Here is a 24,422-nt window from a genome sequence, read left to right as displayed (position 1 = left end):
GAAATTCAGACCCTCAAATAGTGTTTTCCCAAGGGTGGTTTTAAATTTTCTAAATATTAGTCGTTCAGTTGTGTCTGACTCTTTGTGACCCCATGAGCTGCAGCCCATCCGGCTCCTCTGTCCATGAATTCTCCAGGCAAGAATATTGGAGTGAGTTGCCACTTCCTTCTCCAGGGGATCCTCCCAGTGCAGGGACTGAACGCAGATCTCTTGCATTGCAGGCAGATTCTTTACTGTCTGAGCCACTAGGGAAGCCCCCTTAAAATTTCTGGTATGAGGGAAAAGCAACAAATAACATACAAGGGAACTTCCCTAAGATGATCAGCTGATTTCTCAGCAGAAACTCTGCAGACCAGAAGGGAGTGGCATGATATATTAAAAGTGATGATAGGGAAGAACCTACAGCCAAGAATTCTCTACCCAGCAAGGTTCTCATTCAGATTCAACGGAGGAATCAAAAGCTTTATAGAGGAGCAAAAGCTGAGAGAATTCAGCATGACAAGACTAGCTTCGCAACAAATGCTAAAGGAACTTCTATAGACAGAAAAGGCCACAGCTGGAAACAAGAAAATTACGAATAAAAAGCTCACTGGTAAAGGCAAACATATAGTAAAGGTAGGAAGTAATCTGCACACAAATATGATATCAAAACCAGCAATTATGAGAGGAGAGGTAAATGCAGGATACTAGAAATGCATCTGAAATTAAACAACCAGCAACTTAAAATTTCCTTGTTTACATACAGACTGTTATGTGAGCTTCACTGCTGGTTTAGATGGTAAAGGATCTACCTGCAATGCGAGAGACTGAGTTTGATACCTGGGTTAGAAGATTCCCTGGAGAAGGGATGGCTACCCACTCCAGTTTTCTTGCCTGGGGAATTCCATGGACAGAGGAGCCTGGCAGGTTGTACAGTCCATAGGGTTGCAAGGAGCTAGACATGACTGAGCAGCTAACACTTTCACTTTCAGACTGCTATGTAACTTTTCTGGCATGAGAGTCACCTAACCCAGGGGCTTTGTTAAACATACAGATTCCTGGACCCATATTATGCTTATCCTGAGTCAGAAACTTTGAAAAGGGGCTGCACATCTGCATTTTACTAAGGTCCCCAAATGATTCCAGAGCACAGTAAAGCTTGAGGGTCACTGCCTGAGAAGCTCTGGATCAGTGCCACTGAAGCCCTGTTAGGACATTTAACCCTTTTCCTAGATAACATCTTCATCTTTGTAATCACAACAAAATATTTCAGCGAACCACTGTCCAGGCTGGGTGGCTCTCCCAGTCTGGCTTCCTTACTTTCTGGTCTCATTTCTCACTTCTCCTCTCAACCTTCTGTGCTTCAACAATCTGAATAGGCATCTTACATGAAACCTGGCAACCTGGAGGGGTTTTGTTTTGTTTTGTTTTTCGGAGGAGAAGCAATAAATAGCATCCTGATTACAGGCCTGAGTTCTAACACAACTGAGGAAGATAAAGGAGGGAGTTTGAGAGCAAAATAACACTTTTTAATCACTATCACTGCAGATGGTGACTGCAGCCATGAAATTAAAAGACGCTTACTCCTTGGAAGGAAAGTTATGACCAACCTAGACAGCATATTAAAAAGCAGAGACATTACTTTGCCAACAAAGGTCTGTCTAGTCAAGGCTATGGTTTTTCCAGTAATCATGTATGGATGTGAAAGTTGGACTACAAAGAAAGCTGAGCCCCCAAAGAATTGATGCTTTTGAACTGTGGTGTTGGAGAAGGCTCTTGAGAGTCCCTTGGACTGCAAGGAGATCCAACCAGTCCATCCTAAAGGAGATCAGTCCTGGGTGTTCATTGGAAGGACTGATGTTGAAGCTGAAATTCCAATACTTTGGCTGCCTCTTGTGAAGGGCTGACTCATTTGAAAAGATCCTGATGCTGGGAAAGATTGAGGGCAGGTGGAGAGGGGACGACAGAGGATGAGATGGTTGGATGGCATCACCGACTCAATGGGCATGAGTTTGGGTAAACTCTGGGAGTTGGTGATGGACAGGGAGGCCTGGCATGCTGCAGTCCATGGGGTTGCAAAGAGTTGGACAAGACTGAGAAACTAAACTGAAACTGATTCCTAATGGTGACTAGGTTGGAGAATGTGGCTTACATGTGGAAAATAGGGGCTTCTTAATTCTAAACTCCAGAATTAGACACTCTTACCCACCTGTCCCGGGAAGAAATGGATAACTACTGGCCTCTTCTCTCAGGGACAATCAGTGACTTCTATGCTTGGGTAAGGCCAAGAGCTGACCAGGTTGATCAGAAAGAGGAGAAAGGAAGAAGGTGGCTGAGCTAAACATACCAAGTTCTGGTCCCTAATGCATCAATCAAATGACATCATCCTTCTTTCCCTAGTGAAGCATGAGTAAAGGAGGGAAAGGAAGGAGTCTAGTAATGTCACCATAACAGATGTCCCTTGACACAAAATAAAGTATCAGGAGTGGGGAGCAAATGCTCCCCTGACAGCATGACTGTTCTTGGTGGCTGAGATACCCTATTGATCCCCACTCCTTCCCCTTATTTTATATGCTTCACTCCACTCATCTTGCAAGATGCAGCTCAAATGTTAACACCTCTGTGAAGCTTGAGGGAACTGAAGGGAACACTCCTTTTATGCTGTCATAGGACTTTGAGAACTTTTACCTGATACTTGTCATAGCATGTACTTATGTGCCTTCCCATGTGAGTGCAGGGACTGTGGCTTATATGTCTTTATATTTCCATAGAAGGTATTTGATAAATTTTTGCTGGATGACTGTGAAAAAGTTGGTAAACTCAGATATATTTAAATTCATATATGTTTATAATACTATGAGTTATAGAAATAATATTATCATATATTCTATTCTATTATAATATATAACTAATAAAATAAACTTTATACTTCTATAATGTGCATTATATAAATGATATATTGTACAAATAATACAAATGTTGTTAAATTAGTATTTTTAAAGAGTTTTTGATATGGACAATGTTTTAAAAGTCTTGTTTGAATTTGTTACATTACTTTTGTTTTATGTCTTGGTTTTTTTGGCCATGAGGCATGTGGGATCTTAGTGCTCCAGCCAGGGATGGAAGCTGCACCCCCTGCTTGGAAGGCAAAGTCCTAACCACTGGACCACCAAGGAAGTCCTAGTATTAGTATTTTTAGGTCTTCATTTTAACACCAAGATCAATAAGAAGACTATCAAGTATTTTCCTTTACCAGTCAGTTCAGTCGCTCAGTCATGTCTGACTCTTTGCAACCCCATGGACTGCAGCACTCCAGGCTTCCCTGTCCATCACCAATGCCTGGAGCTTGCTCAAATTCATGTCCAGTCAGTGATGCTATACAACCATCTCATCCTCTGTCATCCCCTCTTCTCCTGCCTTCAATCTTTCCTAGCATCAGGATCTTTTCTAATGAGTCAGTTCTTCACATCAGGTGGCCAAAGTATTGGAGCTTCAGCTTCAGCATCAGTCCTTCCAATGCATATTCAGGATTGATTTCCTTTAGGATGGACTGGCTGGATCTCTGTGCAGTCCAAGGGACTCTCAAGAGTCTTCTCCAATACCACATTTCAAAAGCATCAATCCTTTGGCACTCAGCCCTCTTTATGGTCCAACTCTCACATCCATACATGACTACTGGAAAAACCATAGCTTTGACTATATGGATCTTTGTCAGCAAAGTAATGTCTTTGCTTTTTAATATGCTGTGTAGCTTTGTCCCAGCTTTTCTTCCAAGGAGCAAGTGTTTTTTAATTTCATGGCTGTAGCCACCATCTGCAGTGATTTTGGTCCCCCCAAAATAAAGTCACTGTTTCTACTGTTTCCCCATCTATTTGCCATGAAGTGATGGGACTGAATGCCATGATCTTAGTTTTTTTGAATGTTGAATTTTAGGCCAGCTTTTTCACTCTCTTCTTTCACTTTCATCAAGAGGCTCTTCAGTTTCTCTTGGGTTTTTGACATAATAGGAGTGGTGTCATCTGCACATCTGAGGTTATTGATATTTCTCCTGGCAATCTTGACTCCAGCTTGTGCTTCTTCCAGCCCAGCGTTTCTCATGATGTACTCTGCATATAAGTTAAATAAGCAGGGTGACAACATACAGCCTTGACGTACTGCTGTCTCAATTTGGAACCAGTCCATTGTTCCATGTCCAGTTCTACTGTTGCTTCTTGATCTGTATACAGATTTCTCAGGAGGCAGGTAAAGTGGTTTGGTACTCCCATCTCTTTAAGAATTTCCACAGTTTGTTGTGATCCACACAGTCAAAAGCTTTAGCGTAGTCAATGAAGCAAAAGTAGGTATTTTTCTGGAATTCCTTTGCTTTTTCACTGATCCAGCGGATGTTGGCAATTTGATCTCTGGTTCCTCTGCCTTTTCTAAATCCTGTTGAACATCTGGAAGTTCTTGGTTCATGTACTGTTGAAGCCTGGGTTGGAGAATTTTGAACATGACTTTGCTAGCATGTGCTGCTGCTGTGAGATGAGTGCAATTGTGTGGTAGTTTGAACATTCTTTGACATTGCCTTTTTTGGGGATTGGAATGAAAATTGATATTTCCCAGTCCTGTGGCCACTGCTGAGTCTTCCCAATTTGCTGGCATACTGAGTGCAGCACTTTCACAGCATCATTTTAGGATTTGAAATACCTTAGCTGGAATTGCATCACCTCCACTAGCTTTGCTTGTAGTGATGCTTCCTAAGGCCCACTTGACTTTCCATTCCAGGATGTCTGGTTCTAGGTGAGTGATCACACCATCGTGGTTATCTGGGTCACCAATATCTTTTTTGTACAGTTCTTCTGTGTATTGTTGCCACCTCTTCTTAATATCTTCGGCTTCTGTTAGGTCCATACCGTTTCTTGTCCTTTACTGTGCCCTTCTTTGCATGAAATGTTCCCTTGGTCTCTCTAATTTTCTTGAAGAGAGCTCTAGTCATTCCCATTCTACTGTTTTCCTCTTTCTTTGCATTGTTAACATAGGAAGGCTTTCTTATTTCTCCTTGCTATTCTTTGTAACTCTGCATTCAGATGGCTGTATCTTCCTTTTCTCTTTCGCCTTTTCCTTCTCTTCTTTTCTCAGCTATTTTAAGCCCTCCTCAGACAACCATTTTGCCATTTTCCTTTTAGGCTTTTCTATATTCTAAAAATTTGCCAACAAACTTCTGGTCAAGGCAGATATTGACTGTTCAAATCTCATTTTTGAAATCTTATTGACATCATCTTCTTAACGTGGCACATGTGATAGAAGATCTGCTTCCTAAAAGATGCCCTCTTCCAGTAATAGAAGTTCACCTAGTCGTGATTAAAATAAACTATTAGGTAATAAAGACTCACTCTTTAAATAACTGCAATGAAATAGAGACTACTAATAGGGAAGCTATTTCAGGTAAAAACTAAAATTTCAAAGTTCAATTATTTTAGAAAAAGCTCTATTGTGACTAATGATTCATATGTATATTATGAGAAGATTTCTTCTCTCCAAGTTTACTTATCTTTTTTTCCATTAAAAAAATAAAATTGGATTATATTTGACTTACAATGTTGTGTTAGTTTCGAAGTGATTCAGTTATACACATACATTTATCCATTCTTTTTCAGATTCTTTATCCATATAGGTTACTACATTGAGTAGAGTTCCCTGTGCTATACAGTAGGTTCTTACTTGTTATCTATTTTATATATAGTAGGGTGTGCTTGTTAGTCCCAAACTCTTAATTTATCCCTCCCCGATACATTTCCCCTTTGGTAATCATTGTTTTTTAAATCTGTGGCTCTCTTTCTGTTTTGTAAATAAGTTCATTTGTATCATTAAAAAAAATTAGATTCCACCTGTAAGCAATATCATATGATATTTGTCTTTTTCTGTCTGACTTACTTCACTTAGTATGATAATCTTTAGTTCTGTCCATGTTGCTGCAAATGGCATTATTTTGTTCTTTTCTTATGGCTGAGTCATGGCCCATTGTATATATGTACCACATCTTTATCCATTCTTTTGTCAATGAACATTCAAGTTGTTTCCATGCCTTGATTGTTGTAAATAGTGCTGCAATGACTATTAGGGTGCCAATATCTTTTTGAAGTATGATTTTCTCTGGATATATGCCCAGGAGTAGAATTGCTAGATTTTAAGGAACTTGCATACTGTTCTCCATAGTGGTTATACCAATTTACATTCCCACCAACAGTGTAGGAGAGTTCCCATTTCTCCACACCTTTCCAATTTGATATACTTTGTTTAACTGTGCAAAGAAAGGATAAAAGGCATTTAGTCTTAAAGTTCAAACTCTATATGTCTTTGTAGCAGGGATGATATATCATCACAAACCACTAATTTCATACAATTTTAGGCGTGAGAAAACTTTCACTTTCAATTGCTAAAATCAATGTATGCTGCTGCTGCTGTTAAGTCACTTCAGTCATGTCTGACTCTGTGCAACCCCATAGACGGCAGCCCACCAGGCTCCCCCATCCCTGGGATTCTCCAGGCAAGAACACTGGAGTGGGTTGCCATTTCCTTCTCTAATGCATGAAAGTGAAAAAATAAAGTGAAGTCGCTCAGTCATGTCCGACTCCTAGCGACCCCATGGACTGCAGCCCACCAGGCCCCTCCGTCCATGGGATTTTCCAGGCAAGAGTACTGGAGTGGGGTGCCATTGCATTCTCCGAAATCAATGTATAGATCCTTGTAAAAGGGACACAAAATATCATTTTTAGATGATTTTAAGATGATTTGAAAATTCATCAAATTTTAAGATGAATATTTGGTCTTAGAGAGTGTTTGATTGTCTCTACTACTGGCTTTGTTTGAAATTTACCTTTTGTTTCAATTGGTTGTTGTGGGAAACTTCTCAGATGATGGGTAGTAGCATTTATTAAGGACTAAAATACATTGAGCTAGGATCTGCATAAGGCTAAATCTCTCCCTGCTCTTTAAGAACCAACAAAACAGAACTAACGGCCAAAGAAAGCTTTTCCAAACAACAGTGTAAGTTGTCTCAGCAAGAGCCACATTTGCCATTTTTTTGGAAAGAGATCCAATGGTTTAGTGTATGTAGAACAATCAAGCCATTTTAATACTTGTCATTTTAATACTCACTTCTATAATACCAGACATTGTTTAATTCTGTTTCAAACAGGTGTCTGTCAGTGCATTTTTTTCTGTTTAGGACCTTCTGTAAACTTTAAAAATTGATCTGTTTTGTCAATCAGCATCTGCTAAACCCTGGGCCCACATAATATCAGTAAATGTGCTTCTATTTAACTATCTATTTACATTCATAAGAGAAATAAACATATAAAATAAATGCATCTCAATGCATAGCTGTGCAGGAGTACAGATGTTTTATTAATGAAAATGAATCCAGCTTTTTGTAAGTCATGACAGCAATATAACATTTCATTGTTTGGTTCTGTGCTAGACAGTCCCTGCTGTTTCTACATAGAAATTCCTGTAATGCCTAATGGACATCTGGAAGAATTCAGCCAATTAATCAAATTCACGTAGGAGCTAGGCTAATGGCTGTCTGAAAGGCAGATTACATTAAATCAAACTTGCAATATGAATGAAAGCACTTAATCATACATGCAACATTCATTAGATGCGACACAGCAAGTGTTTTGATTACTTTAATGAAAGATCAGGTAAAGTGCATCAGCTGAACAGATTGAAAAGACAGCATGCTTACAAATGTTTGATTATACTGAATATCAACAGAAACAGTGCCAGTAATTTATAGCAAAACATATTTGTAGGTGTCTAGAGCTGGTGAGCTCAATGAAATTCAGGGCCTTTGCTCAAAACAGTAATTAATATATGATAAAACTTTGATCAGATGTCAGGAGAAGAGACAGATTTCTAGAAGTTTAGTAATTTATAGTCACTGGGCATCTTCATGTTTTGAGTTACTTGGAGTCTCCTTGAACCCCAGTTTCATTTGCTTTGAGATACACAGTTTTTTCCCCAGCTTCACTGAGATGGGATTGACATATAACATTGTATAAGTGTACGATGTGCATTATTTGATATACATATAACTTGTGAAATGATTACCACAGTGAGGTTAGTTAACACATGCATCAGTTCAGTTCAGTTCAGTTGCTCAGTCGTGTCTGACTCTTTGCAACCCCATGAACTGCAGCACACCAGGCCTCCCTGTCCATCACCAACTCCACCCAAACCCATGTCCATTGAGTCAGTGATGCCATCCAACCATCTCATCCTCTGTCGTCCCCTTCTCCTGCCCTCAATCTTTCCCAGCATCAGGGTCTTTTCAAATGAGTCAGCTCTTCGAATCAGGTGGCCAGGTGGCCAAAGTATTGGAGTTTCAGCTTCAACATCAGTCCTTCCAATGAACGAACACCCAGGACTGATCTCCTTTAGGATGGACTGGTTGGATCTCCTTTCAGTCCAAGGGACTCTCAAGAGTCTTCTCCAACACCACAGTTCAAAAGCATCAATTCTTCGGGGCTCAGCTTTCTTTATAGTCCAACTCTCACATCCATACATGATTACTGGAAAAACCATAGCCTTGACTAGATGGACCTTTGTTGGCAAAGTAATGTCTCTACTTTTTAATAAGCTGTCTAGGTTGGTCATCATTTTCCTTCCAAGGAGTAAGCGTCTTTTAATTTCATGGCTGCAGTCACCATCTGCAGTGATTTTGGAGTCCAGAAAAATAAAGTCAGCCACTGTTTTCACCATTTCCCCATCTATTTGCCATGAAGTGATGGGATTGGATGCCATGATCTTAGTTTTCTGAATGTTGAGCTTTAAGCCAACTTTTTCACTCTCATTTTTCACTTTCATCAATCACCTCACACATCCATCACCTCACGTATTTAACGTGTGTGTGCATGTGTGTGTGTGTGTGGTGAGAACATTTAAGATATACTCTGAGGTACATGGCTTAGCTGGTAAAGAATCTGCCTGCAATGCAGGAGACCCAAATTCAATTCCTGGGTTGGGGAAATCCCTTGGAGGAGGGATGGCTACCCACTCCAGTATTCTTGTCTGGAAAATTTCATGGACAGAGGAGCCTAGTGGGCTATAGTCAATGGGGTTGCAAGGGTTGAACACAACTGAGCAACTAACACTTTCACTTCACTATGGTACACAGTTTTGTTTTGTTTCAGTGTAAAGTTGTTGCTAAACTTAAAACAGTATTGAAAGAGTAGTTAACTTGGTATGTTGGGCTTCAAAATCTCATGACAGGAATTAAAATGTTATTCTTAATAGCTGTTCCTGCCTTCTAGATTTATGAATATTTTCCACCTTTTTTTCACTAATGATCCCAATTTTTCCCATGATATTTTACAGAAAGAAATCTTATAAAGTGCATTCCTACATAATATTGATGTAGCAAATGCCAATTGTAGCTTTTTGGGTGAAACAAAGATAAAAGCTTTTTGTATCTACATATCTCTGTGTATATCTCCACATTTGTGAAGAATTTCCTTTTGGTAAATCATTTTGATATTGGGCAGGATTGGCTCAGATGGTAAAGAATCTGCCTGCAATGCAGGAGATGTAGGAGACATGGGTTTGATCCCTGGGTTGGAAAGATGCCCTAGAGGAGTGAATGGCTACCCACTCCAGTATTCTTCTTGCCTGGAAAATCCCATGAACAGTGGAGCCTGGTGGGCTACTGTCCATGGGGTCACAAAGAGTCGGACATGACTGAGCAGCTCACACTTTCACAGGATTGCCTTTGCAGGTGGTGGACACTTTTTCCTGGGGCTTATCGGAAGGACTGACTTTATTTCCCTAGACTGATGTATGGTTCTAAAAACAGAGAAATGGACATAGGACCTTAAAAATCCTTTTTAGACATGTTATTCAATTTAAGCCAATGAATATGCAGTGAGTACACAGTTGTTTTAGATGCTATGGATGATAGCAAATGTGAAAGATGTGGGTTCTCATAGTCACAGGAGTTTATAATATTCTATCCACCAAAACATACAAAGAAAAAAATCAAGGCAATAGCAATAACAAAGAGAAAAACACAGTCTAGAATGTATTCAAGCAGAAACTAAAGGTACAAATTTATAAATTTTGTAAAAAATCAGAAGAACTGAAATAAAGGGAAAGTTTGCATTTGAGTTGCTTAATTTACTTGATGAGAAATATAACTTAAGAGAATTAAAATTTCACTGTTCCAGAATTAAGAATTACAGAAAAATCTGTGAGTACCATTTTGCCTTTTTATAGAGATGGTAAAAATTGAGTGTATTTTCAAATACTAAATTGCATAATATGTCTTGAGGCTAAACAAGTTGAGTGTTTTTACGACAGGCTAGAAAGAAACCCTTCCTCTTTCCAGGGTCCTCTCATTACACGTGCATTCACAAAAAGGGAAATAAAAACTACCTGGCCCATAATATGGCCATTATTTATAATCTAATAGCCAAATAATTATTTTTCTACCAAGGACTTCTTGAATTTCAGCAACACACTAAGCACAAAACTAGAAGGAAAGCTTCATGCAGTGGTACTGATTAGGACTTCCCAAAACATTTAGCTCATGTCACGGTTGCTTAAAATGTCCACATTGTCAGCTGCTTAACATACATATGATTAAAAAAAATGGCATTGTATCCTGAGCTACATGCTTTCTTGCCCCATTTATTTGTCTAATCTCTTTTCTTTTTATTGAAGTATAGTTAATTAACAATGTTGTGTTAATTTTAGCCCAATGATTTAGTTATATGTGTGTGTGTGTATACAAACCTATTCTTTTTCAGACTCTTTTCCTTATAGGTTATTCAGTATAGTTCCCTATGCTCTACAGTTGGTTATTTATTTTATATGTAGCAATGTGTATCCGTTAATCCCAAACTAATTTATCCCTTCCCCCGTTTCCTTTGGTAACCATAAATTTACTTCTATGCCTGTGAGTCTATTTCTATTTTGTAAATAAATTCACTTTTATCTTTTTTTTTTGATCCTACATATAAGTGATATTATATGATATTTGCTTTTTTCTATCTTGCTGCTGCTGCTAAGTCGCTTCAGTCGTGTCCGACTCTGTGCGACCCCAGAGATGGCAGCCCACCAGGCTCCCCCGTCCCTGGGATTCTCCAGGCAAGAACACTGGAGTGGCTTGCTGTTTCCTTCTCCAATGCATGAAAGTGAAAAGTGAAAGTGAGGTCACTCAGTCGTGTCCGACTCCCAGCAACCCCATGGACTGCAGCCCACCAGGCTCCTCCATCCGTGGGATTTTCCAGGCAAGAGTACTGGAGTGGGGTGCCATTGCCTTCTCCATTTTCTATCTTACTTTACTTAATATGATATCTCTAGGTCCATCCATGATGCTACAAATGGCATTATTTCATTCTTTTTTATGACTAAGTAATATTCCACAAACACATACATATATATATACACCACATCTTCTTTATCCATTCATCTGACAGTAGACATCAATCTCTTTTCTTAATAGGTTCAGTTCAGTTCAGTCGCTCAGTCGTGTCCGACTCTTTGCGACACCATGAATCGCAGCACGCCAGGCCTCCCTGTCTATCACCAACTCCCGGAGTTTACCCAGACTCATGTCCATCAAGTCGGTGATGCCATCCAGCCATCTCATCCTCTGTCATCCCCTTCTCCTCCTGCCCCCAATCCCTCCCAGCATCAGAGTCTTTTCCAGTGAGTCAACTCTTCACATGACGTGGCCAAAGTATTGGAGTTTCAGCTTCAGCATCAGTCCTTCCAATGAACACCCAGGACTGATCTCCTTTAGGATGGACTGGTTGGATCTCCTTGCAGTCCAAGGGACTCTCAAGAGTCTTCTCCAACACCACAGTTCAAAAGCATCAATTCTTTGGCGCACAGCTTTCTTCACAGTCCAACTCTCACATCCATACATAGGTAATCTTAAAATTCCTAATTGTCAATGCTTCTGTTGGGAAACATAATATAGTTGACCTTGAGCAATGTGGGGATTAGGGGCACCCCCTCCCCCAGCAGTGAAAAATCTGTATATGATTTATATTGCCTTCCCTATATTCAGGCTTCCCAGGTAGCTCAGTGGTAAAGAATCCACCTGCCAATGCAGGAGACACAAGGAATGTGGGTTTGATCCTGGGTTGGGAAGATCTCTTAAAGTAGGAAATGGCAACCTGCTCCAGTATTATTGCCTGGAAAACCCCATGGACGGAGGAGCCTGACAGGCTACAGTCCATGAGGCTGCAAAGAGTCGGACACGACTGAGCAAACTGAGCACACACTCCCTATATACAGCTCCTTCCAACAGGCAGTTCTGTATATTCAGATTCAAACAAGCAGCCACAGATTGGATCATGCAGTATTTACTGCTGAAAAAAATCAGCTGATAAGTAGACTCCCTGGTGGTGTTCAGGGGTCAGCTGCAATTATTTGTATTAGCTCAGGTAGGTTGAGACAAAACGAAAGACTTTGTTTCTCCCCACTAGCAAATCATCACCTATTTATGTGACTGATCGATCAAGAGCTGTCACTTCAGATATGTTTTTAATCTCTTTTGAAGCATGAAGTTTAACATCCTTCACCCTAGAGAGCCCTCCTATGATGGATTTCACTAATACTGATTTCTGTCAGTCTATTACTACCAATCTGTCTGTCTGTCTGTTTCTGTATCTCCAGTTTTTCTAAGACTCTTTCTGTGACTTCATTCTTTGCGCAGTTCAGAGGGAAACAGCAGCTACATGATCTTCTCCTATTGTGTTATGGAATCATATTTTCCAGACATTTTAAGATCATGTTTTTCTGAGATACCTGAACAACTGCATCTAAAGTGTATTCTTTGCTATTCCTCCAATTTCTTTTCCTAAAAAGAATCTGGGAGTAGAGGAGGCAGAATAACAATGCCTCCTTTTATCTGTATCTAGGAAATGCCCTCATTCCCCAAACTCTAGAAGAAACCATTACTCTGAGATAGAGCCAAGTACCTGGTCCTACTTTTCCTGCACACAGCCTTAGGAATAAGACGTGAAACTTTAAATAAGTTGAAATGTTTGCTGCATCATACTCCTTCTTTCCTGTTTTATTGCCACTGCCTAGGTCATTGAAGCGGAGAAGGTGACGTCCCACTCTAGTACTCTTGCCTGACAAATCCCATGGACAGAGGAGCCTGGTAGGCTGCAGTCCACGGGGTCGCTAGAAGTCAGACACGACTGAGTGACTTCATTTTCACTTTTCACTTTCATGCATCGGAGAAGGAAATGGCAACCCACTCCAGTATTCTTGCCTGGAGGATCCCAGGGATGGGGGATCCTGGTGGGCTGCCGTCCATGGGGTCTCACAGAGTCGGACATGACTGAAGCGACTTAGCAGCAGCAGCAGCAGGTCATTGAAGGCTTTGTGACATCTATGGCTCCTCCTTCTCAGGAAGTAGCCCTATAGAAAACTGAACAGCGTTTTATTCAAACTCAGTGGTTTTATATTCTTGGCTTGTAATTCTTTTACAAAGGTTTTCATCCCCTGAGCCCACCTTAGAGTGAAATGGAACAGAAAGTTGTGACTTCTAGCCTAGTCACTGGAAAAACCTCCCTCTTGTTCTACTAGGCTTTCCCTGAGGCTCTTTTCAGAAGTGTTTCATTCTTACTTTAGTTAAGATGACTCTATAGTTGCTCATTTTCATAATTTTCCATGGTGTCCTTTCTAATAATGCCCTTTATTGAGCTTTTACTTTAGGTCAGGTATGGTTGTTGGTCCTGGCTGCTGTTGTGCTCGGTTGTATCCAAGTCTTCGTGACCCCATAGACTGTAGCTCACCAGGCTCCTCTGTCCATGGGATTTTCCAGGCAAGAATACTGGAGCAGGTTACCATTGACTACTCCAGGGGATCTTCCTGACCCAGAAATTGAACCCACACCTCATATGTCACCTGCATTGGCAGGCAGATTCTTTAACACTAGCCACCACCTAGGAAGCCCTAGGTCAGATATGTGTTAGTATTATTCACAGGAAAACTATCTTCACAACTCTTCAAGGAAAGTAATATTTTAAGAATGAGGAAATAGGTTCAGAGAGGTTAAGTAAATTGTTCAATGTAACACAGCTAGCAAATTGCCGAGCCAGGACAGGAACTTGGGTCTGTCCAACTCAAGGCCTCTCTAGCTTAGTAACTTATTCAACATCATCCTTTCATTATGTACTTTATGTACTCCTTAATTCACTTTGATTTGTGTTCCTTCATCATCATACTTCAATGCATTCTAAGAGTACCTTTTTTTCTGAAGTCATGGTTATATAGGAGACAGAAAAAGGCCTCATACCTTAAAATCTTATCAGCAGCTCCAGGGAGAAGAATTCAGTCAGGATTTGGCTTGCAGAGACATGAAGCCATCCAGATGAACCCCTGGAAGCTTGTCGAGCAGTTCTCCACACCTGGGTTACCTTGAGCTTGGAAATAAGTAGGCAGACTCTGTCCCCTGCCTCAAGGGCATTCACAGTGTCAAGAGAATCTGTTCAGTTGATACAAATATAGGTGTGGTGGAGCCAGAGCATGAATAGGTGACTCTGTAGTGGTAACGGTGTCCAGTAATGTTGCCGCGAAGCCTTAAGTCCTGAATTAGTCTTCTGGAGGATCCTTGGTTGTGAGATTAGACCATATGCAGGTCATTTAGCCATAAAACAGATAACATTTGAGTCCGTTCTAGGTGGGTTCTTGGAAGCAAACTCTGATTTGATGGCATGAAACCAGAAGAGGGTCATAAAGAAATCAAAAAAGAAAGAAGTTGAAGGAAATAAAGCTAAGCCTCAACATTCAATAGCAAAACAATATTTCTTCTTAACATTTAAACAAACAAAGACAAAAAGAAAATGGCCAGCTTGAGAGGAAATGGAGGAATAGATGACAATACAGTTCTTATTGCCATTAGCCTTCATAGCTAAGGTTTTTAAAGTGCTTTACAAAATATTATGCTTCACAATATCTTTATGAGACAGGCAAGTGTTATTATCTCCATGGAAAGGTGGGGAAAAGAGGCACAGAGGTTTGCTTCTTTTATGCCAAGTGAGGCCAAATATTTTGTGGAGTATTTGAAATAAGACTTGAAAATAGAGAAGCCAAGAGAGAGAAGGCTGGAAGAATTTGTAATTGAGGGGCATAATTTCACACCACATAAGTGTCTAGAGCACGTTAATATAGTGAATCTTCATTTCCAGTGAAGTGGAATGAAAGCCTTGAATTGCTTCAATGCACCACATCGTGCAAATAGCAATTTCAGTTTCAGAAAATCCGCCACTCATAGTAGAGTTGTTCAGCGAAAATGGTTGTGATGAGGACTTCACACATAATTGTCCAAAATATGTTCAGAGTTGTGTACTGTGTATCTACAGAATATATCTATATAGACTTTCTCCGTTGAAATGTTAAATACGGGCATTGTGTGGACTCTGAAAATACACTAATGAATATCTAGTATATCTTGGCTCCACTGTGTTATTTGTTCACGTATTTCTTTTCCTTTTATTCCTTGCCTTTTAGATACTGCTTTTTCTGTGTCCTCTTTCATTTTGGAATTTTTTAAAAAGGGTTCTGCCCAGGGAAGACAGATGCAGTAGCTCACTAAGAATAAATGTCACCATCCTAGTTTATTTATAAAATATATATAAAGGATATAAATACATATTCATCTTCTTTAAAGACGTAAGTCTCAACATTCTCAGTGAGAAATATGGTGCTTATAGTGATTTGTTTTTATATTTTTCAATAGAGTGTTTGAAGTTAAAACATTTAGAAAGTTAGGTTGTCTATCAATAAGTTTCTGACCAAACTAGGAATAAAGCCTATTGATCTTCTAAAAAAGATTTTTATTTTGTATTGGGGTATAGCCGATTAACAGGGTTGTGATAGTTTCAGGTAGACAGCAAAGGGGCTCAGCCCTAAGTATACGTGTATCCGTTCTCCCCCAAATTTCCCTCCCATCCAGGCTACTGCATAACACTGGGCAGAGTTCCCTGTAAAACCTTTTGATCTTGACACCTAGTTAGGACTTTTCAAATAGTTAATGCTCATGAATATACCATGTGGGTCTTGTTTTAAAACTAGCATTCCAAAAAAGATTTGAGGTTACAATGCTGCTTTCATTTTTAAACTAGTTTCAAATGATTAAGCACAATAAACCTTTTGAAGGGAATAAACCAATCTCTTTATTTATGATCAATTGAAACTATTAAAGCTGTTTACATAAGAGTTTCAACTTTTATTTTGAAATTACAATGACTATTTAAAGAATAATCAGTTCAGTTCAATTGCTCAGTTGTGTCTGACTCTTTGTGACCCCATGGACTGCAGCACGCCAGGCCTCCCTGTCCATCGCCGACTCATGGAGTTTACTCAAACTCATGTCCATTGACTCCGTGATGCCATCCAACCATCTCATCCTCTGTCGACCCCCTTCTCCTCCTGCCTTCAATCTTTCCCAGCATCAGGGTCTTTTCAAATGAGTCAGCTCTTTGCATCAGGTGGCCAAAGTACTGCAATTTCAGCTTCACCATCAGTCCTTCCAATGAATATTCAGGACTTCCTTTAGGATGGACTGGTTGGATCTCCTTGCAGTCCAAGGGACTCTCAAGAGTCTTCTCCAACACCACAGTTCAAAAGCATCAATTCTTCGGGGCTCAGCTTTCTTTATAGTCCAACTCTCACCAGAGCTTTAACTAGATGGACCTTTGTTGACAAAGTAATGTCTCTGCTTTTTAATATGCTGTCTAGGTTGGTCATAGCTTTTCCAAGGAGCAAGCGTCTTTTAATTTCATAGCTGCAGTTACCATCTGCAGTGATTTTGGAGCCCAATAAAGTAAAGTCTCTCACTGTTTCCATTGGTTCCCCATCTATTTGCCATGAAGTGATAGGACCAGATGCCATGATCTTAGTTTTCTGAATGTTGAGTTTTAAGCCAGCTTTTCACTCTCCTCTTTCACTTTCATCAAGAGGCTCTTTAGTTCTTCTTCACTTTCTGCCATAAGGGTGGTGTCATCTGCGTATCTGAGGTTATTGATATTTCTCCCAGCAATCTTGATTCCAGCTTGTGCTTCATCCAGTCCAGTGTTTCTCATGATGTACTCTGCATATAAATAAATAGCAGGGTATTTATAAATTAAATAAGCAGGGTGACAATATACAGCCTTGACGTATTCCTTTCCCGATTTGGAACCAGTCTGTTGTTCCGTGTCCAGTTCTAACTGATGCTTCTTGACCTGCACACAGATTTCTCAGGAGGCAGGTCAGGTGGTCTAGTATTCCCATCTCTTTAAGAATTTTCCAGTTTGTTGTGATCCACACAGTCAAAGGCTTTGGCATAGTCAATAAAGCAGAAGTAAATGTTTTTCTGGAACTCTCTTGCTTTTTTGATGATCCAGTGGATGTTGGCAATTTGATCTCTGGTTCCTCTGCCTTTTCTAAATCCAGCTTGAACATCTGGAAGTTCACTATTCATGTACTGTTGAAGCCTGGCTTGGAGAATTTTGAGCATTACTCTGCTAGCATGTTTTAATTAAAAATTTCAATCAAAGTATAATTTACAATGTTTCAGGTGTACAGTAAAGTGATTCAGTCACACGTGTATATCTATTCTTTTTTTCCTTTTTCATTATGGTTTATCACAGGATATTGAGTATAGTTCCCTGAGCTACTCAGTAGGACCTTGCTGTTTATCCATTCTATATATAATAGTTTGGGTTGGCTAGTCCCAAACTCCCAGCTGGAATTATATTTCTCACCTGGTCTAGGGGAGAATTAAGCCCTAATAAATTAACTTTTTTCCTGTGTATCTAGAAAAGTACTAATTTTGTACTACCCTTGAGAGAATTGAGAGAATAAAGAAATTTTCTGTGTATTATAGTTCAGATGAGGAATCCGAGTTGAAAATGTTGAAGTTTTCTTTATTTAATCTTCTTTGCATTTCTGTCTTCTCTCAGAAACCTCCCTTCCTTAGCAAAATATTAACAAAAACAAGCTTTAGGGAAAATTTACTTTATTGGAAAGCAGAACAGTCCTTATATACAAGTGTTATAGTTACAGTGCATGAAGGCAGAAAACAGTTTTATCAATGACTGACAACTGTATTAGACAATAATAGCCAGGCCAATATTCTAATTATCTCCATGGAAGGTCCCTGGGGAAATAGAAAGGAAGTAAAGGAAACATAGCCAATAGAGTCATTCTATCCTATTCTCTCATAATAATACTGACTTCTTTAATAATCATTTCCATCACAAACACATGCCCATGGGTACATGCTCACACACACAGAGTATTTGCTTTTACTAAACAAGTATGGTTGGTATTTTAGCAATGGCAATTTTCAAAAACCAAGAAAGATGTTAGTATGGTTGATCTCATGACGTATCATGTTCTTAAGTGAAAAAACAAAACAAAACCAACTTAATAATAACAAAGAAGATAAGAGAATATGTTAATTTCATCTTATAGATATTTACTGTAAAATGAAATGCTACTCATTTTACTCCTTAGTCGACAGGAAAACTTGAACTATACTCTGTTAGTAAAGAAGATACCTTTAGAGAGTAAATAATAATAGTTTTCTGTTTACTGACGCTGCTTTTAATGTCTTTTTCCAGATTACTGCTTGGGCCATGTGGGTTTGGTGCTACAAATGCTTATCCAAAGGGCCTCAAAGGAAAAAAATTACACAAACGTTCTTTTTTTTTTTTAAATTTCTCTGTGAGGAATGATCTATGAATCAGTGTTTAAAGTTACATATAGTAAGTTTTTATGCCACTATGAATAATTCAGATCAGTTCAGTCACTCAGTCATGTCCGACTCTTTGCGACCCCATGAATCACAGCACCCCAGGCCTCCCTGTCCATCACCAACTCCCGGAGTTCACCCAAACTCATGTGCATCGAGTCGGTGATGCCATCCAGCCATCTCATCCTCTGTAATCCCCTTCTCCTCCTGCCCCTAATCCCTCCCTGCATCAGGGTCTTTTCCAATGAGTCAACTCTTTGCATGAGGTGGCCAAAGTATTGGAGTTTCAGCTTCAACATCAGTCCTTGCAAGGAACACTCAGGACTGATCTCCTTTAGGATGGACTGGTTGGATCTCCTTGCAGTCCGAGGGACTCTCAAGAGTCTTCTCCAACACCACAGTTTAAAAGCATCAGTTCTTGGGCACTCAGCTTTCTTCACAGTCCAACCCTCACATCCATACGTGACACTGGAAAAACCATAGCCTTGACTAGACGGACCTTTGTTGGCAAAGTACTGTCTCTGCTTTTTAATATGGTGTCTAGGTTGGTCATAACTTTCCTTCCAAGGAGTAAACGTCTTTTAATTTCATGGCTGCAATCACCATCTGCAGTGATTTTGGAGCTCCCCAAAATAAAGTCTGACACTATTTCCACTGTTTGCCCATCTATTTCCCATGAAGTGATGGGCCCAGATGCCATGATCTTAGTTTTCTGAATGTTGAGCTTTAAGCCAACTTTTTCACTCTCCTCTTTCACATTCATCAAGAGAACATTGACAGTAGCCATAACAGCAATATCTAAATCTTTAGGTCTATAAATAGTGATATAAACTGGAAAATACAAAAAAAATATAAATCTGCACCACTAAATATTAATGACAAATTTAGTTGTTTGGGTGCTGTTTAAACAGCTGGTATTAGGGTTCGGTTTGAGTTTGTAGAGGGCGTCTCTGGTGGCTCAAATGGTAAAGAATCTACCTGCAATGCAGGTGACCGAGGTTTGATCCTTGGGGCTGGAAGATCCCCTGGAGAAGGGAATGGCTACCCATTCCAGTTTTCTTGCCTGGAGAATTCCATGGGCAGAGGAGCCTGGAGGGCTACAGTCTATTGGGTCGCAAAAAGTCAGACATGACTGAGTGACTACACTTTCACTTTGCATATGTAAAACTCAACAGTGCTGGTTTTTAAATCTGCTTAAAAGGAAGTTAGATGCAGAGAAGCATGGCTAAAAATACTGTATACATTTTTCTTATGCACACAAAAATATTTCCCTTTAATAAAGATTTTCTCATATTTAATGGGAAACAACTAAAATGTCATGAAAACAGTCCAGTAGGGAAACTTTTACTATTTATCTTTCAGATCATATTTTTTTTCCTTCAAAATGTGCACATATTCTTGTGATGTTTTCAAAAGTAGGTCCTGATATAGATTTGACTCAACTGTAGATCCTAGAGGAGACACTCTGTAGGATCCAGATTTAAATTCAGCAACAGTTTTTTCTAGTTCTGTAGTTATATTCTTTCGCAATTCCCACTGCATCTTGGTCAAGTAAGTCTCCATGCTGTTATTTGAAGGGCACGGAATTGAGGTAGAAAGCAGTACATTTGCTCTTGGAGTAAGATTTCCATTGAGCACTAAAGTATTATTGAAATTTCCAACACAAGGGGACTCCAGGACTGGCCTCCTGGTGAGAATGCTGAGGCAAGATCTGTCCTGCTGTTTATCCATCCCACGTTTGGTACTGACCCCTGCCAGCCTCTCCTTAGTCTTGTCTAGTGTATTTGCCGATGACTTTTTAACTTCTAGTTCTTCTAGGTAGAGTTGCTTATATTTTTCCAACTCTGCTTTGTTAGAATCTTTTTGAAAAATGTTCATCTTGGAGAGTTCAGATTCCAAGTCTTTAATTCTGAGTTCCACCTGACTTCATTAAAGCATTACATGCTGCTTGTACCTGACTTGTGAGTTGACGTACCTTCTTTCAGTCCTGTACCTCATCTTCTAAGTTAGCACCATCACATGACGTGACCTCCAGTGAAGCCTCCAACATAGACTGCATTTTTAGGGGATCTGCCAGTTCTGGTGGAAGTTGTCTCGCGGCTGCTGTGGCAATCGCACTGGGGCTCCTGCCACTGTTGCTGCCACCACCGCAGGGCCCAGACCCTCGGGGCTCCCAGTCCCAGCTTTCCTGGGGCAGTGCGAGCCCCAGCAGGCTGTGGATTTCCTTCACCACACAAACGTTCTTCAAGTGTGTGAATTATTCCCTGGACATCATGACTGACTTTTGGAATCTGGGTTTCTTTGTTTTCAACTAAGAACTGTGCAGTTCAAGCTGAGTGTGGTTGAAATTAAAGTAAAGAAGCACCAAAGGAACCGGGAGGGCCTCCTTTTCAAAACCTGTATGCAAGCCAGCCTAGTGCCTCTTTTGATTGCCCCCAAGTTAGCATTTTAGGTCAATGTCAAATAAAGAGATAAACCACAGATTTCACAGGCATTATATAAATGTAAGTAAGAGGAATAGAATGAATAAATTTATAGATTTTTTTCAGTGAAGTGATGAGTAATGAATAGTTTGTTCATTTACCCTGAAATATAGTCATCTCTTGATGTCTGAAGGGAGTTGGCTCCCGGACCCTGTGGATATCCAAATCTGCAGATGCTCAAGTCCCTTACGTAAAATGGCATGGGTGCATGCATGCTTAGTCACTCAGTCGTGTCCGACCCTTTGAGACCCCATAGACTATAGCCCGCCAGTCTCCTCTGTCCATGGGATTCTCCAGCAGGAACACTGGTGTGGGTTGCCATTTCCTTCTCTAGGGTATCTTCCCAACCCAGGAATTGAACCAAGGTCTCCTGCATTGCAGGTGGATTGTTTACCACCTGAGCCACCAATGAAGCCCATAAGATGGTATAGTATCCGCATATAACCTATGCACCTCCTCCCATACAATTTAAATCATCTCTAGATTACTTATAATACCCAACACAATATAAATTCTATATAAGTAGTCAGAGCGTGACAAATGCAAGTTTTACTTTTTGGAACTTTCTGGAATATTTTCCCAAATATTTTTGGTCCACAATTGGTTGAATCCATAGATGTGGAACGTGTGGATATGGAGGACTAATTGTAGAATTACCATATTTCTTAGCTAAAGCACAGTGATCATTCTGCCTTAGTACAATATATAACAAGTCTTCTAGTGAAATCATCTCACATCCAGTGTATCTCACTATTAACCTCTGATGTAAAACTTGATTCCAACTAAATCTGATTTTATTGCAGGGAATCTAGCATTAGGATGGTCCTAGACATACACATGAAAAACTTTCTTTGTGTTGCCTACTTTTCCCATTGATGTAACACAAAATATTACTTATGACATCTAGTACAATGATTTAGGTAATAATGTCACCAGCTAAAGCTATGACATGGATATAATACATAGTTGCAGTTAGCCTATCAGACACAAATCTTCAGGAAACTAGGCTTTATTGGTTCAGATACTTGCCTGCTTGCTTTACAGAACACTTTGTTAAGTGAAAGGAAGAATAATGTCTCCAATTGAAAAATAGAGGGAGTTTGGGGCTGGCAGAATGCAATTGCCCAAGTTAGAGCAAACCAAATTGATCTGAAATCATTTAGATAACAATGTGATGGTCAGCGGACAGCATTTGTTTATGAAGACAGATTATGCCAGGCAAATCTGATTTATTTGATCTTATAAAATTACTCAAGTTTGTGGATAAAGAAAACTCCATGGGCAAACAATATATCTAAATGTTTGTAAAAGCTTTTGATGTGGGTCTGCATGAGATTAAGATAATTGAAATGCTAGGAAGATGTTGCCTGGATAACAATGCAATGGTGAGGTTATCAGATTTAAAACAAAGTAATCATAAAAAATGGATCATAATAGCTAACTGATATATTTGGCAGAAGACCATAAAAGAGTTGGTATCTTTATAGATCAATATGGTAAACAAATATGAAAATGATTTAGTGCACAAAAATTCATTTACTCTTTCTATAGGAGATAACAGATCATAAATAAAAATTAGTTCAGGGACTTCTCTGGCAATCCAGCTGTTAAGACTCTGTTCTTCCAATGCAGGGGTCTCAGGTTCAATCCCTGGTTGGAAAACTAAGATCTCACATGCCACACATCATGGCAAAAAAATTCAAAATACTTTACTTCTTGTCCAAAATGAACTATTACTTTATTCTGGCTTCTACTAATACTTAGAAATTTTATAATTTGTGATGTCTGCTAAAAATATTAACATAGACAATCATAAGCTTGATAGGTTTTCAAAACATAATAAAGTTGATAAAAATCTTATAGATTTGTAGCTAAATTCCTTTATAGATTTTTAAAAGCTGAGAGATCATTTAACAGCAAATAGCTATAGGTGCCAGAAATGAGGATGAAGATCAAATGTACATTTCTTATTATAAATCACAATTTCACAGCTTGTAAACTAGAACTATATTTTGGAAGACATATTTTTTTAACATCTGATACAAGTTTTAAAATATGCATTCTCTCTGAGAATGCAGCATAGCTAACGTAGTAGTAGCATTTCTACTACTCTGTATCTACCCTAGAGAAAACACTCTTAAATAGACTCAGAGACACAGGGACATGGATATTAATCATCACACTTTGTTAAGTGTGAACACAGAGCAACAGTGAAATAAACAATGGCATATGCACACTAGGGAATATTATGCAGTAGTTACAAAGAAATAGGTGATATAAAATAGATACCAAAAAGGACCTACTGTATAGCACAGAGAACTATACTCAGTACTTTGTAGTAACCTACAAGGGAGAAGAATCCATAGTGGCTGCACCAACTTGTTGATACATACATACTTCTGGATACACACATATTGCTTTGTTGTACACCTGAAGCTAACGCAACATTGTAAATCAACTATACTTCAATTAAATAAAACAAACGAAATGGGCGGACCTATGAGTCATAATGTAGAATGATTTCCAAAACAAATTGTTTTGTGAATAAAGCAAAGTGCAAGAAAAAGAACAAATAGCTGTTGTGATGGTAATAATTTTGAGAGAAACTGAAACTAATTGTAAATAAAAATTAAGGAAATAGGATAGGGAAGGACAAAGGAATACAGCACGATGTGTTTTTAAAGTCTTATTGTAAAATGGACTTTTTCCTTTTACATTTTTTAAAATATATTTTATTCAAGTATAATTGACTTGCAATGTTGTGTTTATTTCTGCTGTATAGCAAAGTGACTCAGTTATATATATGTGTGTGTGTGTGTATATACATATATATATATGTTTTTCGTATTTTTTCCATTATGGTTTATCACGGGATATTGAATAGAGTTCCCTGTGTTATAAAATAGGACCTTGTTTATCCACTATATATATAAAACTTTGCGTTTACTAATCCCAGACTTCCACTCCATCCCTTCCACCCACTGTTGGCAACCACAAATCTGTTCTCTGTGTCTGTGAGTCTGTTTCATAGAAAAGTTCATCTGTGTCATATTTTGGATTCCACATATAAGTGATATCATATGGTATTTGTCTTTCTCTTTTTTATCTTTCTCTTTCTGACTTACTTCACTTAGTACGATAATCTCTGAGTCCACCCATGTGGCTGCAAATGGCATTATTTCCTTCTTTTTTTAATGAGTAGCAATCCATTGTATATATGT

General features: G+C 39.2%; 1 protein-coding gene and 1 pseudogene across 2 annotated transcripts in view; one reads left to right on the top strand and one right to left on the bottom strand.

The window, feature by feature from the left end:
- LOC147349248 (histone-lysine N-methyltransferase SETMAR-like) overlaps positions 1–24,422 on the top strand; it is a 152,740-nt gene that overhangs the window by 91,185 nt on the left and 37,133 nt on the right. The gene's annotated exons all lie outside the window — the stretch shown is intronic.
- Positions 20,066–20,596, bottom strand: LOC147349250 (ankyrin repeat domain-containing protein 26 pseudogene; annotated as a pseudogene).

The sequence above is a fragment of the Bos grunniens genome, chromosome 21 (assembly GCF_055505025.1).
Source record: "Bos grunniens cultivar Pamir isolate PY7600 chromosome 21, Bosgru_T2T1.0, whole genome shotgun sequence".
Lineage (NCBI taxonomy): Eukaryota > Metazoa > Chordata > Mammalia > Artiodactyla > Bovidae > Bos > Bos grunniens.
Note: the sequence above shows the minus strand (reverse complement) of the source record. Positions and strands in the feature narration are given on the sequence as shown.